This window comes from Oryctolagus cuniculus, chromosome 7 (genome assembly GCF_964237555.1).
Source record: "Oryctolagus cuniculus chromosome 7, mOryCun1.1, whole genome shotgun sequence".
NCBI classification, from domain to species: Eukaryota; Metazoa; Chordata; class Mammalia; order Lagomorpha; family Leporidae; genus Oryctolagus; species Oryctolagus cuniculus.
Window position 1 is genome coordinate 28,343,325 of NC_091438.1, and position 14,566 is coordinate 28,357,890.

The 14,566-nt window shown below is 40.1% G+C and overlaps 1 long non-coding RNA gene across 2 annotated transcripts in view; it reads right to left on the minus strand.

Moving 5' to 3' along the window:
• The window catches only part of LOC108177645 (uncharacterized), a 96,337-nt gene that overhangs the window by 9,267 nt on the left and 72,504 nt on the right, over positions 1-14,566 (minus strand). The window contains exons 1-2 of one of the 2 annotated variants that reach the window (XR_011390316.1): positions 10,998-11,112; positions 1,133-1,342 (exon numbers count right to left, since the gene is read on the minus strand). This is a non-coding gene — a long non-coding RNA (uncharacterized lncRNA). Of the gene's footprint in view, positions 1-1,132; positions 1,343-10,997; positions 11,113-14,566 lie in introns of those variants that run through there. The other variant, XR_001794388.3, reaches the window with a different exon arrangement.

Sequence of the window (14,566 nt, forward strand, 5' to 3'; positions counted from 1 at the left end):
GGGCGTGCAGCCTCTCATCACTGGGTCTTTCATGTTTCCTAAAATAATTGAAACCCAAGCTAAGACTCCTGACATCGTCTCAAAAAGGTTGTCGGCTTACTCATACTTGGTGAGATTTTGTTACAAAGTAAATTAAGATTATAGATTTTATGCCACATGAGCAATGCTGATGAGTCATCTAATCTGACTTTACAGAATAAAAAGAGACATGCAATGTGGGGCAGAAAGCAAAAAGGCCAGATGAGAATTTTATCACACTTGCTTTGGATTCCTGTGCATGGAGCCTGTACCCATGACAGAATCAACAGTTCAGAATCATTCTGTTGTCTTTCCAGGAAAAACATCCCATTACTAAGCAATCAGTTTGAAATGCCCCATGGTCAGTCCAATTTCTCTGTTACTGAGTTCTCAGGACGTGGTTCAATGATCCAGCTAATCTCAGCTATTAGCTGGATCTGCCTATGATGATGTGATTTATTTCATGGCAACTGGAGTTACTCTGGCTGAGGAAAGAGAGAGAATCCACAGGAACAAAATTATTTTGACCTTGTATCCAGACATGATTTATATCTGTGACATAAATTTGAATGCAATTTCTAGTTGAGTCCATACTTAGGGGTGAGAGTAGTCAATGAAAGGAAGACTAGCCTTGGAGAAGCGATAATGACTGGGATGCAAATGATGAAGGAAACGCCAATTCTCTTTCCTGCTGTAATCCAGGCTATCCCTAGACTTGCAAATCAGGTGATCTAGGAATTCATAAGAGATCAGAAAGTTGATGGTTGTATACAGGCCTTGAACACTAGACAATGGCGAATTGACAAAGGGTGAAAAATCCAGTAATCAATGGTTTCTGAAAACTCATTATGAGCCATTGAGTGGCAAATTCTGCCAAAATAAAGCAGCAAGAAGAAAAAGAGACAGCAACTCACTCCCATGCACAGTAGGGACAACTCAGAACAAAGCAAGAAAAAGCTTTAGGGATGGCTCCTTGGGCGACAGCATCTGCCGCGGGAGTGGACTCAGAGAGCTCAGAAGCTCAGGGTTCCAGCCAACAGCAGAAAGGACTCTTGGCAGAGCTGTTTCCTGTACCTCCTTTGATCACAGGGCTCAGGCTTGGAAAGGTTCTCACCAGGCTTGTGGTTTCCCGGTTGTGCGTCAGTACATTCTGGCTGAAACACTTCACTTCCTTCAGGCCAGCCCCTCCACCAATGGCTCCCTGCTCCCTGGTTCACTCTCTTTGTCTTTGAACTAGGATCCAAGGACACTGCTGGCTTCAACATGAACCTCGAGTGAGAAGGCTCGCAGCTGGGGTGGTAGCCTTCTTCTTGTGAGAGAGATCCTAAAGGAAAAGAAGAAAAAGGCTTAAAGAGTCCCCAGTAGTCCACGTAAGCAGAGAATATTGACATCATTGAATTATTTCCTTACAATGTCTTCTCTAATTTAGTCTGCAATAGTATCACCTTGGCAATTGATTCAAATAGAGATTTCCAGTCCAATCTCAGCTCTTCTAAAGCAGAATCTTTGAGAACTGGGAATCTGATTTTATTTTTATTTTTTTTATTTTTTTTTTAAGATTTTTTTTTTAAACTTTTATTTAATGCATATAATTTTCCAAAGTACGACTTATGGATTACAATGGCTTCCCCCCCATACCGTCCCTCCCACCCACAACCCTCCCCTTTCCCACTCCCTCTCCCCTTCCATTCACATCATGATTCATTTTCGATTATCTTAATATACAGAAGATCAGCTTAGTATACATTAAGTATGGATTTCAACAGTTTGCTCCCACACAGAAACATAAAGTGAAAAATAATAGATGATTTTTTTAAATGATGATGAAATCAGAGCAGACCTATTGTCATGTTTAATCCCAGTGAGAGTCAAGTTGGGAATTGATAACTTCTTTTTTTTTTTTTTTTTTTTTTTTTTAACAGAGGATCAGTTTAGTATGCATTAAGTAAGGATTTCAACAGTTTGCACCCCCATAGAAACACAAAGTGAAATATATTGTTTGAGTACTCGTTATAGCATTAAATCTCAATGTACAGCACATTAAGGATAGAGATCCTACATGAGGAGTAAGTGCACAGTGACTCCTGTTGTTGACTTTACCAATTGACACTCCTGTCTATGGCATCAGTAATCTCCCTATGCTCCAGTCATGAGTTTCCAAGGCTATGTAAGCCCTCTGAGTTCTCCGACTCTTATCTTGTTTAGACAAGGTCATAGTCAAAGTGGAGGTTCTCTCCTCCCTTCAGAGAAAGGTACCTCCTTCTTTGATGACCTGTTCTTTCCACTGGGATCTCACTCGCAGAGATCTTTTGCCAGAGTGTCTTGGCTTTCCATGCCTAAAATACTCTCATGAGCTTTTCAGCCAGCTCCGAATGCCTTTAGGGCTGATTCTGAGGCCAGAGTGCTATTTAGGACATCTGCCATTCTATGAGTCTGCTGAGTATCTCACTTCCCATGTTGGATCACTCTCCCCTTTATTTACTCCATCGGTTAGCGTTAGCAGGTACTAGACTTGTCTATGTGTTCCCTTTGACTCCCAGTCCCTTCACCATGACCAACTGTGAACTGAAACTGATCACCTGGAACAGTGAGATGGCATTGGTACATGCCACCTCGATGGGATTGAATTGGAATCCCCTGGTATGCTTCCAACTCCACCACTTGGGGCAAGTCAGCCTGAGCATGTCCCAAATTATACATCTCTTCCCTCTCCCATTCCCACCACCATGTTCAACAGGGATCACATTTCAGTTAATTTTCAACACTTAAGAATAACTGTGCATCAATTACAGATCTAAACCAGTCATATTAAGTAGAACAGATAAAAAAAACTACTAAGAGGGATAATGTATTAAGTTGTTCATTAACAGTCAGGGCTATGCTGATCAAGCCACCATTTCCCATAGTGTCCACCTCACTCCAACAGGTTTCCCTCTTGGTGTTCAGTCAGTCGTCACCGATCAGGGAGAACATATGGTATTTGTCCCTTTGGGACTGGCTTATTTCGCTCAGCATGATGTGTTCCAGATTCCTCCATTTTGTTGCAAATGACTGGATTTCGTTGTTTCTTACTGCGGTATAGTATTCTAAAGAGTACATATCCCATAATTTCTTTATCCAGTCTATCGTTGATGGGCATTTAGGTTGGTTCCAGGTCTTAGCTATTGTGAATTGAGCTGCAATAAACATTAGGGTGCAGACCGCTTTTTTGTTTGCCAATTTAAATTCCTTTGGGTAAATTCCAAGGAGTGGGATGGCTGGGTCGAACGGTAGGGTTATCTTCAGGTTTCTGAGGAATCTCCAGACTGACTTCCATAGTGGCTTGACCAGCTTGCATTCCCACCAACAGTGGGTTAGTGTCCCTTTTTCCCCACATCCTCGCCAGCATCTGTTGTTGGTAGATTTCTGAATGTGAGCCATTCTAACCGGGGTGAGGTGAAACCTCATTGTGGTTTTGATTTGCATTTCCCTGATTGCTAATGACCTTGAACATTTTTTCATGTGCCTGTTGGCCATTTGGATTTCCTCTTTTGAAAAATGTCTATTGAGGTCCTTGGCCCATCTCTTAAGTGGGTTGTTGGTTTTGTTTTTGTGGAGTTTCTTGATCTCTTTGTAGATTCTGGTTATTAACCCTTTATCTGTTGCATAGTTTGCAAATATTTTTTCCCATTCTGTCGGTTGTCTCTTCACTCTCCTGACTGTTTCTTTTGCAGCACAGAAACTTCTCAATTTGATGCAATCCCAATAGTTGATTTTGGCTTTGACTGCCTGTGCCTCCCGGGTCTTTTCCAGAAAGTCTTTGCCTGTGCCAATATCTTGAAGGGTTTCTCCAATGTTCTCTAGTAACTTGATGGTGTCAGGTCGTAGATTTAGGTCTTTAATCCATGTTGAGTGGATTTTTGTGTAAGGTGTAAGGTAGGGGTCTTGCTTCATGCTTCTGCACGTGGAAATCCAATTTTCCCAGCACCATTTATTGAATAGACTGTCCTTGCTCCAGGAATTAGTTTTAGATCCTTGATCAAATATAAGTTGGCTGTAGATGTTTGGGTTGATTTCTGGTGTTTCAATTCTGTTCCATTGGTCTATCCTTCTGTTTCTGTACCAGTACCATGCTGTTTTAATTACAACTGCCCTGTAGTATGTCCTGAAATCTGGTATTGTGATGCCTCCGGCTTTGTTTTTGTTGTACAAGATTGCTTTAGCTATTCGAGGTCTCTTGTGCCTCCATATAAATTTCAGCACCATTTTTTCCAGATCTGAGAAGAAGGTCTTCGGTATCTTGATTGGTATTGCATTGAATCTGTAAATTGCTTTTGGGAGAATGGACATTTTGATGATATTGATTCTTCCAATCCATGAGCATGGAAGATTTTTCCATTTCTTGGTATCCTCTTCTATTTCTTTCTTTAAGGTTTTGTAATTTTCATCGTAGAGATCTTTAACGTCTTTGGTTAAGTTTATTCCAAGGTATTTGATTGTTTTTGTAGCTATTGTGAATGGGATTGATCTTAGAAGTTCTTCCTCAGCCATGGCATTGTCTGTGTATACAAAGGCTGTTGATTTTTGTGCATTGATTTTATACCCTGCTACTTTGCCAAACTCTTCTATGAGTTCCAATAGTCTCTTAGTAGAGTTCTTTGGGTCCCCTAAATAAAGAATCATGTCATCTGCAAAGAGGGATAGTTTGAGTTCTTCCTTCCCAATTTGTATCCCTTTAATTACTTTTTCTTGCCTAATAGCTCTGGCTAGAACTTCCAGAACTATATTGAATAGCAGTGGTGAGAGTGGGCATCCCTGTCTGGTTCCAGATTTCAGTGGAAATGCTTCCAACTTTTCCCTATTCAATAGGATGTTGGCTGTGGGTTTTTCATAGATTGCTTTGATTGTATTGAGGAATGTTCCTTCCAAACCCAGTTTGCTTAGAGTTTTCATCATGAACGGGTGTTGTATTTTATCAAATGCTTTCTCGGCATCTATTGAGATAATCATATGGTTTTTCTTCTGCAGTCTGTTAATGTGGTGTATCACATTGATTGTCTTGCGCACATTAAACCATCCCTGCATACCAGGGATAAATCCCACTTGGTCTGGGTGGATGATCTTTCTGATGTGTTGTTGCATTCTATTGGCGAGAATTTTATTGAGGATTTTTGCATCTATGTTCATCAGGGATATTGGTCTGTAATTCTCTTTCAGTGCTGCATCTTTCTCTGGCTTAGGAATTAAGGTGATGCTGGCTTCATAGAAAGAATTTGGGAGGACTCCCTCTTCTTCGATTGTTCTGAATAGTTTGAGAAGAATTGGAGTTAGTTCTTCTTTAAACGTCTGGTAGAATTCAGCAGTGAATCCATCTGGTCCTGGGCTTTTCTTTGTTGGGAGGGCCTTTATTACTGTTTCAATTTCTGTCTCAGTTATGGGTCTGTTTAGGTTTTCGATGTCTTCCTGGTTCAATTTATGCAGGTTGCATGTGTCCAGGAATCTATCCATTTCTGATAGGTTTCCCTGTTTGCTGGCATACAAGTCCTTGTAGTAATTTCTGATGATTCTTTTTATTTCTGTGGTGTCTGTTGTTACATTTCCTTTTTCATCTCTGATTTTATTGATTTGGGTCTTTTCTCTTCTTTTTTTAGTTAGTTGGGCCAATGGGGTGTCAATTTTGTTTATTTTTTCAAAAAACCAGCTCTTCGTTTGGCTGATTTTTTGTAATGTTTTTCTTGATTCAATCCTGTTGATTTCTTCTCTGATTTTAATGATTTCTCTTCTCCTACTAGATTTGGGTCTGATTTGCTGTAGGTTTTCTAGTTCCTTGAGGTGAATTGAAAGCTCATCTATTTGGTGTCTTTCCAATTTCTTGATGTAGGCACCTATTGATATAAACTTTCCTCTTAACACTGCTTTTGCTGTGTCCCATAAGTTTTGGTATGTTGTGCTGTTATCCTCATTTACTTCCAGAAAGTTTTTGATTTCTCTTTTGATTTCTTCTATGACCCATTGTTCATTCAGGAGCATGGTGTTCAATCTCCATGTGTTTGCGTATGCTCTAGGGATTCCTGAGTTACTAATTTCCAACTTCATTCCTTTATGGTCTGAGAAGCTGCATGGTATGATTCTAATTCTTTTGAATTTGCTCAGACTTGCTTTATGGCCTAGTATGTGGTCAATCCTAGAGAAGCTTCCATGTACTGCTGAGAAGAATGTAAAATCTTTAGCTGTAGGATTGAAAGTTCTGTATATATCTGTTAGATCCATTTGGGCTATAGTGTCGTTTAAATCTACTGTATCCTTGTTGATCTTCTGACCGGATGATCTGTCTATTTCTGAGAGTGGAGTATTGAAGTCCCCCAGTACTACTGTATTGGGGTCTAAGTCTCCCTTTAAGTCCGTTAATAAATCTTTTAGATAAACTGGTGCCCTGTAGTTAGGTGCATATACATTGATAATTGTTATATCTTCCTGTTGAATTGATCCCTTAATCATGATATAGTGTCCCTCTTTGTCTCTCTTAACAGTTTTTGTGGTAAAGTTTATGTTGTCCGATATTAAGATGGCTACGCCCGCTCTTTTTTCATTTCTGTTGGCATGGTATATCTTTTTCCAGCCTTTCACTTTCAGTCTGTATGGATCTTTGTTGGAAAGATGTGTTTCTTGTAAGCAGCATATAGATGGGTTTTGTTCCTTAACCCAATCAGCCAATTGGTGTCTTTTAACTGGACAGTTCAGGCCATTCACGTTCAAAGTGACTAATGATAAGTGGTAACTTTGCCCTGCCATTTGCCAAAGATAAGTTCTAATATATGCTTTGAATTCCCTGTGATCTTTTGCTGTGAGGTTTCCTTCCTTGGTTTCCTTCCTTTACCTTCTTTCATATTGATGACCGTGTTTCTGTGTTTCTGTGTGTAACACATCTTTAAGCATCTTTTGCAGGGCTGGACGAGTGGCAACAAATTCTTTCAATTTCTGTTTGCAATGAAAAGTCTTTATTTCACCTTCATTCACAAATGATAGCTTTGCAGGATATAATATTCTGGGCTGGCAGTTGTTCTCTCTTAGTACCTGGGCTATATCTCGCCATTCCCTCCTAGCTTTTAGAGTTTCTGATGAGAAGTCAGCTGTGAGTCTAATTGGAGATCCTCTGAGAGTAATCTGACGTTTCTCTCTTGCACATTTTAGGATCTTTTCTTTATGTTTCACTGTGGAGAGTTTAATTACAACGTGTCGTGGTGAGGATCTCTTTTGGTCGTGTTTATTAGGGGTTCTGTGGGCTTCCTGTACTAGGATTTCTCTGTCCTTCTCCAAACCTGGGAAATTTTCTGCTAATATCTCACTAAAAAGGCCTTCTAATCCTTTCTCCCTCTCCATGCCTTCAGGAACTCCTAGAACCCGAATGTTGGGTTTTTTAATAGTATCCTGAAGATTCCCGACAATATGTTTCAGATTTCTAATTTCCTCTTCTTTTCTTTGGTCTGACTGTATCCTTTCCTGTTCTCTGTCTTCTAAGTCCGATATTCTCTCTTCTGCTTCACCCATTCTGTTTGTAAGGCTCTCTATTGTGTTTTTCATTTGATCTATTGAATTCTTCACTTCAGTCACTATCACAGTTTCCTGTTGTACTAGTTGTTTCGTTTCATTTTGATTCCTCCTTAATATTTCATTTTCACGAGAGAGATTTTCTATCTTGTCCATTAAGGATTTGTGTAGTTCAAGAATTTGTTTTTGAGAACTTCTTAATGTTCTTATCAATTTTTTGAGATCTGCTTCTTGCATTTCTTCTATGTCATCATCTTCATAATCTTGAATTGGGGTGTCTTTTTCATTTGAGGGCGTCATGGTGACTTCCTTGTTTTTATTACCTCGGTTTTTGCGTTTGTTATTTGGCATATTGGAGATATTTGGTTTCTTCACTGTGGTGCTTTTTCTTGTTATACTATGACTCTAGATTAAGTGGACTATCTGTTTTTGATGGAGCCTTAGGGCTTGAGATGGGTGTGGCCTGAGAGCTCTGTTTGGTGTGCCAAAGGTGACACTCCCAGGTTAGGCGTGGTAAATCTCTCTCTCTCTCTTTCTTTTTTTTTTTTTTTTTTTTTTTGATTCAAAAGGGAAGTAATTCCGCACAGCTGAATGAAGTTGGAGGTAGTTAGCAGGCAAATGATATACCCACAGGAGCCAGAGATCGGAAGCTCTTTCCCAAGATCCCCACAGGGAATCTGTTCGGCCCTCAGAGTGGGCTCAAATTCTCCTTCAGCCTCCCACTGGGTTGCCAAAGTTACGGAATTGTAGCGTCTCTGGAGAGTGCTCACGTGAATTCCGTGAGTTCTCTCCCCCACCGTCTCTTTTTTCACAGTCTCAGTTCAGTAGCACCACAAATTTACTAGCTCCTAATCTCCTGTTAATTCGCCCCGCCCAGAGTCAGGTTTTTCTGCTAGGCTCAGGGCCGGTGCAGACCTGAGGTCGCTCTGCTTATGACGTATGTCCAAGATGGCGCCTGCTCTTTGTCTTGCTCGCCCTTGAGAGGTGAGCGGAGAGAGAGAAACCCGTGTCCGTACTAGTCACCCTTTTTTTTCTCTCTCTCTCTCTCTCTCTCTTCCAGTTAGCCTTGTGAACTTCCCCCCCCCCGGGGGGTCGTTCCCTCTAGTCTCCTCTCTCCGCTTGCCTGCCGGTGTCTCGGGCTATTGAGGTTCGGCTCACCTCGCGTTCCAGCGCTGGTGTGTTGAGTCTGCCGCTGATGTCCCAAACTGTGGGCTCCCACGCTGTCCACGCAGGTCCGCTGTGAGTCACGCGTTCCGGAAGAGTTTCTTCTGCTGTTTCCTCCCCTACTCTTCCTTGAACCTGCAGTATCTCCACTTTTATTAAACTATCTCTCCCCAGACTATCAGTGTGCTCCCTTCCTATTCCGCCATCTTGCCGGGCGAACGGGAATCTGATTTTAAAACTCTTGATGTAATTCTGATGTACAGTCACTGGATAGTATAACATAACCAATTTCATAAATTACAAAATTCAGACCCTGAAAATTTGTTAACTTGTTAAAGGGAAACAAGTAGTGTGAATCTCATGTAGTGCTCTTTCCATTCTGCCACGCTGCTCTTCACTCTTCCATTTAGTGATTCCTTCCCTACTTCCTAACCATGCAATCTTACTGTGCGCTTTGATCCAGTATCTTTATTTAAAAGGACCTACTGTGTTTACTTGGGAGGTCACATCAATTACCACTGCTCTCAGCTCAGGTAGGAATAGAAAAATGTCAAAATTCAGAACAGCTCTCAAAGAAGATAACGTTCTTAATCATCCGTTCTTGGTGAAAAGGTTTGTGACCAGAGATACTGACAGGTTGCATCACTCACAAGTGCTAAAAAGGACTTCCTCAGATATCTCAGTTAATAATGATTATAAACAGCCGTGCATATGTCCAGATTTATTTACGGAGCAAGATTTCTGCTGAGTAGTGTGGGACGTGGTACAAACTAAGAGAGGCTGAATGTCAAAAGATTTCCCAGTAAAAATGACTGGTTTTCCTCTAGACACTGAATGGCATAAAAAACACTAAATTTTCCCGAGGGTCTGACCTATGATGTGCTGAAAGTAGCACCAGGAATGATACAGGCTTCATCACAGCTGTGATTATAGGCCCAAGTTTTGACTATGCTCAGAGCCACAGCGTAGCTCAGAGAAGTCATAACACCATGTGGTTAAGTGCTTAATGGCATATGCATAGAAGAAAGTTTTAAAAGAGTAGAAGACTAAAGTGTGGTTGCTAATTCAGCTTTTGAAGTCAGATAGAACTGAGTCAAAATCTCAGGTCTACTACTTACTAGCTATGTGACCTGAGGAAGTTACTTAACTTTGTTGAATCTTAACTTCCTCATCTACAGAATGAAACATGACAGGGCTTTTGAGAGTATTGAAGTGTGGGAGTGGGGAGGAAGAATTACGGAGGAAGTGTTGAGATCATTGAAGAAACCAAAAGGAGTAGAAAAAGATAAAGTGAACAATTCAGGTGAATCAAAATTATCCAAGGAGAAAACTAGAAAAGAGTAACAAACTGAAAATATCTGTATGATAACTAATGTAAAACCTCAATCTAAATTTTCTCACCAAATCCACCAGAGTCCTATGTGCACAGGAGAAAAAAATCTATCCAATCTTAAACCTATTAAATGATTGTTGAACATGACTAGAACACATGCATTGGATAAATCCCATGAAGAGTATTTCATTTGTTTTGTTCACTCCTGTGCCCAGTGTTTAGTTATGGAATGAATGAATGGGTTGGTGGGATCTCATAAAGATCAAACATCTTGATTCTTCTATGAGAGAGGAGGCCAATAAATATATAATGAACATATAAATACCTCTGGGTGAATTCTGTAGGCCATAACAACCAGGGAATAAAAGTTAGGGCTTGCTGTAAGAACAAAGTAGATGCCATATTATGTTGTTAAAATACTTTAAGTTAAAAAAAAATCAACAACTACTTGGAGAGATGTTCTGATATTAGCAGCATTGTATTCAATAAATAGAAGGTATTGTTACTATATCACATTACGTGACATGTCAAGAAAACCATAAATATTGCTACAATGTAATGGATATTTGGTGTTAGAAATAAACAGTAATTTCGTAAATCCTTATTGTATTAGAGTTGAAGTCAAAATCTAAATTGGAAAGATGGAAGGAAGAAACAGAGGAAGGTAGGGATGGATGGGATAAGGAGTCTTAGACTATTTTCTGCTACTATAACAGATGGTCACAGACTAAATTATAAACAATGTAATTTATTTGGCTCATTATTCTGTGGCTGGGAAATCCAAAATTATAGGGCCACACCTGGTGAGGGCCTTCTTGCTATAACATAACATGGAGGAAGGAACCACAGGTTAGAACACATAAGAGGGGGAGAAAGAGAAAGAGAGAGAGAGAGAGAGAGAGAGAGAGAGAGAGAGAGACTACTTTTATAATAAGTAATTCTTCAGGTAACCAACCCGCTTCCATATGAGTAACAATCCATTCAGGAGGCAGAGTCCTTATGAGCGGTCATCTCTTACAGGTTCCACCTGTTCTTACAGGGTCAACACAGTTGCATTGAGGGGCACACTGAAACCATAGAGGAGGGAGGGAGGGAGGGGAGGGAAAAAGAACCAGCAAAGAGAGCAGAAGATCACATACTTAAACCAAAATTAAGCAAGCTAAAATCTGCAGCTGTTTTCTAACTGATATTCCCTTATAATATCATTAGCTTAACAAGTCAAATTAGTCACCGTGAGTCAAAGTAGCACCAAGAAAACAAGAAGAGCTTTCACTTCCCAGTTCACTGATGAAGGCCCAGGCCCTTGGTCAGTGGTGGTGGCGCAGCATACTGGTTACAAACTCCAAGGATCAGAGGAGGATTGGTCCTGCCTCCCACTGCCTTTGTGACTTTATACAATCCACTTATCCTGATTGAACCTCAATTCTTTTTCTCTACCTTCATAAGATACATAAGATTATATATGTCATGGAACCTTTGTAAAGTTGTGAGTTTGATAACAAATCCCAGAAACCAGTACACTTTTTTTTTTTTTTTTTTTTTACAGGCAGAGTGGATAGTGAGAGAGAGAGAGAGACAGAGAGAAAGGTCTTCCTTTGCCATTGGTTCACCCTCCAATGGCTGCCGCGGCCAGCGTGCTGTGGCCGGCGCACCGCGCCGATCAGATGGCAGGAGCCAGGTACTTCTCCTGGTCTCACATGGGGTGCAGGCCCAAGCACTTGGGCCATCCTCCACTGCACTCCCGGGCCACAGCAGAGAGCTGGCCTGGAAGAGGGGCAACCAGGACAGAATCCGGCACCCCGACCGGGACTAGAACCCGGTGTGCTGGCGCCGCAAGGCGGAGGATTAGCCTAGTGAGCTGCGGCGCCGGCCCAACCAGTACACTTTTAATTCTTAACAAAAGATAACCACAATTTCCTCCTCCTCTTCCTCCTCCTCCTCCTTTTTCTTCTCCTTCTTCTCCTCTTCCTCCTCCTCCTCCTTCTCCTCCTTTTCTTTCTTCTTCCCCTTCTCCATCATCATCATCATCATCAATATTTCTGAGATACTGAAATATGCTTTGTTTATTTAAAATGTATAATATGGGGCCAGCCATTGTTGTAATGTAGTGACACTAGCATCCCATATGAACGCTGATTCAAGTTCCGGTTGTTTTCACTTCCAATCCAGCTCTCTGCTAATGAGCCTGAGAAGGCAGAAGATAGCCCAAAAACTTGGCCCTCTTTCACCCATTTGGGAGACTGAAATGGAATTCTAGGCTCCTGTTTTTGACCTAGCCCAGCCCTCACCATTGCAGTCACTTAGGGAGTGAATCAGCAGATGGAAGATACATATCTCACTCTGTGTGTGTCACTCTGCCTTTCAAAAAAATAAATCTTTAAAAAAAAAGCGTAATATTATTTGTGTGGAAAATGTATCTGGAAATTGCATTCATTGCTGAACTCCTGGGAAGAAGATCTAAAATCTCTATTTCCCCATGGCAGTTGAGATGCCTATACTTTAGATTTCATATACAGCTTTATGCTCACAACTTGCATGCAACATTTACTATCCTTTGCAATCAACCTTTTGGTTACACACAATCAACCTTACCTTCCGTTAATGGAGCAAATACAGCAAAGAAAAATAAAGTATTTGGTCTAGGATCATAAGATGAGCCACAATTATCATAATTCCCCAAATCCCAATCCTGAGTTTAGTCAAACAAATGAGGCTTTCTGTGAGTTTTAATAGGGAGTCAACCCTACACATACTTGGGACAATATTGAAACAACCCAAGTATACTTTGCATTTTTATTTTGTGTGAAAGAATAAAGTGAAACAGGTAATGGAAAAACACAAGAGAATGAAGTAAGAAAGTAAGGAGTCTTTTTAGGATTTGCTTTAATTCATGAGGTATAGGAACGTTGTTCTGCCAATAGAGAACCAAAGGAGCAAGGTCACTTTAGAGAAAATAATGAACACAGTCCATGTGATTACTAAGTGGCCTTCATAGAGACCTAAACCTGGTTAAATAAAAAAGCATTTCTGAGGGGTCAGAGAGTAAAATAGAAAGAACATACAAGTAGGCAGGAGATCTGGTTCTGCACATCCTTGATTGAATGGTTTTTTGGAGAGCACATAGTTGTTTAAATGGGAATATATAACCTAACCCTACAGGATAGCCATGAAAACGCAATACTAGTGCTTTAGAAAGTAACCCTAATATGCATACTTTAGATAGTATTGAAATGTATTTGAAAACATTGATTATTTTATACCATTGTCATAAAAAAAAAGTCTAGAAACTGTTGCCTTAAGTTCCACTCTCTTTTATCCATAAATATCCTATTTAGTGCTGGAGATTATAAAGGATTCAAATATCTATAAAACACAAATACTACCCTGGTAAAATTTAGTGGCAGGAAAAACATAAAAGATAGAAAGATAAATCTAGAAATGGTTTGGAAAAATTACCAAGGGATTGCTATGAAAAACTGCTGTAGAAATTCATCCCTGTTAAAAGATGGACTAGTCCAGGAAAGCATGAGAAAAAGAGGCTAGAGTTGAGATCAGACATGAAATCAAAATGCTTAAAATGGAAGTGTATTTTTAATATCCTACTAAAGGTGAGAACTTTATTCTATAGTCACTGGGAAGTTTCTAAAATATTTTGAATAACAATAAGTCTTTAGAAAAACTAATGTAACAGAGGTGTTTTGGAAAGAAGATAAAAGCAAGCATACTGATTAGGAGACATTTGTGAAGTTCAAATACAGGAATAAGGACCTGAAACATGATGGTAGTTGTGGGAATTAGAATGAAGCAAAGTAGGTAAGAGATGTTTTTGAGAATTTTCTTGGAATAAGCCTGCATGGAGATAGTAAAAATCAGGACAAAATTCAGGCAGACATGACTATGATTGAAAGCTTCTGTTTACAGACACAAAATGTCAAAGGAAGAATATTTTGATATTTATTGAGAATAAAATTTTCAGTACAGTGCTTTATGGGTAATAGAGTTAGAAATTAGTACTGGCAGACATACTCAGAGATGTCACAAGAAAACAAGGGTAGGGGTGGGCATTTGGTAGGTTGGTTATGATACTGTGTGGGTATCCACATCCCATATAAGAGTGCCTGGGTTTGAGTTTCAGTTTTACTTCCAATTCCAGCTTCCTGCTAATGCACACCGTGGGAGGTAGCAGATGATGGCTCAAGTACTTTGGCCCCTATCATCCACGTGAGAGACCCAATGGAGTTTTACATGAGAGACCCACATTGAGTTTGATGCTCCTGGCTTCAACCTGGCCCAACTCTGGTGTTGTGGGCATCTGAGGAGTGAATCAACAGTTGGAATCTCTCTCTCTCTCCCCCTCACTCTCTCTCTCTCTCTCATCTGTGTGTGTATGTGTGTGTGTGTGTTTCTCTCTGCCTTTCAAATAAAATGAAAATAAATTTAAAATTTTAATTGTGCTTTCTGATGGGGAGACAAAATTTGATAACAAAAAAATTAAAAAAATAAATCAAGGATAGAGAAAATCAG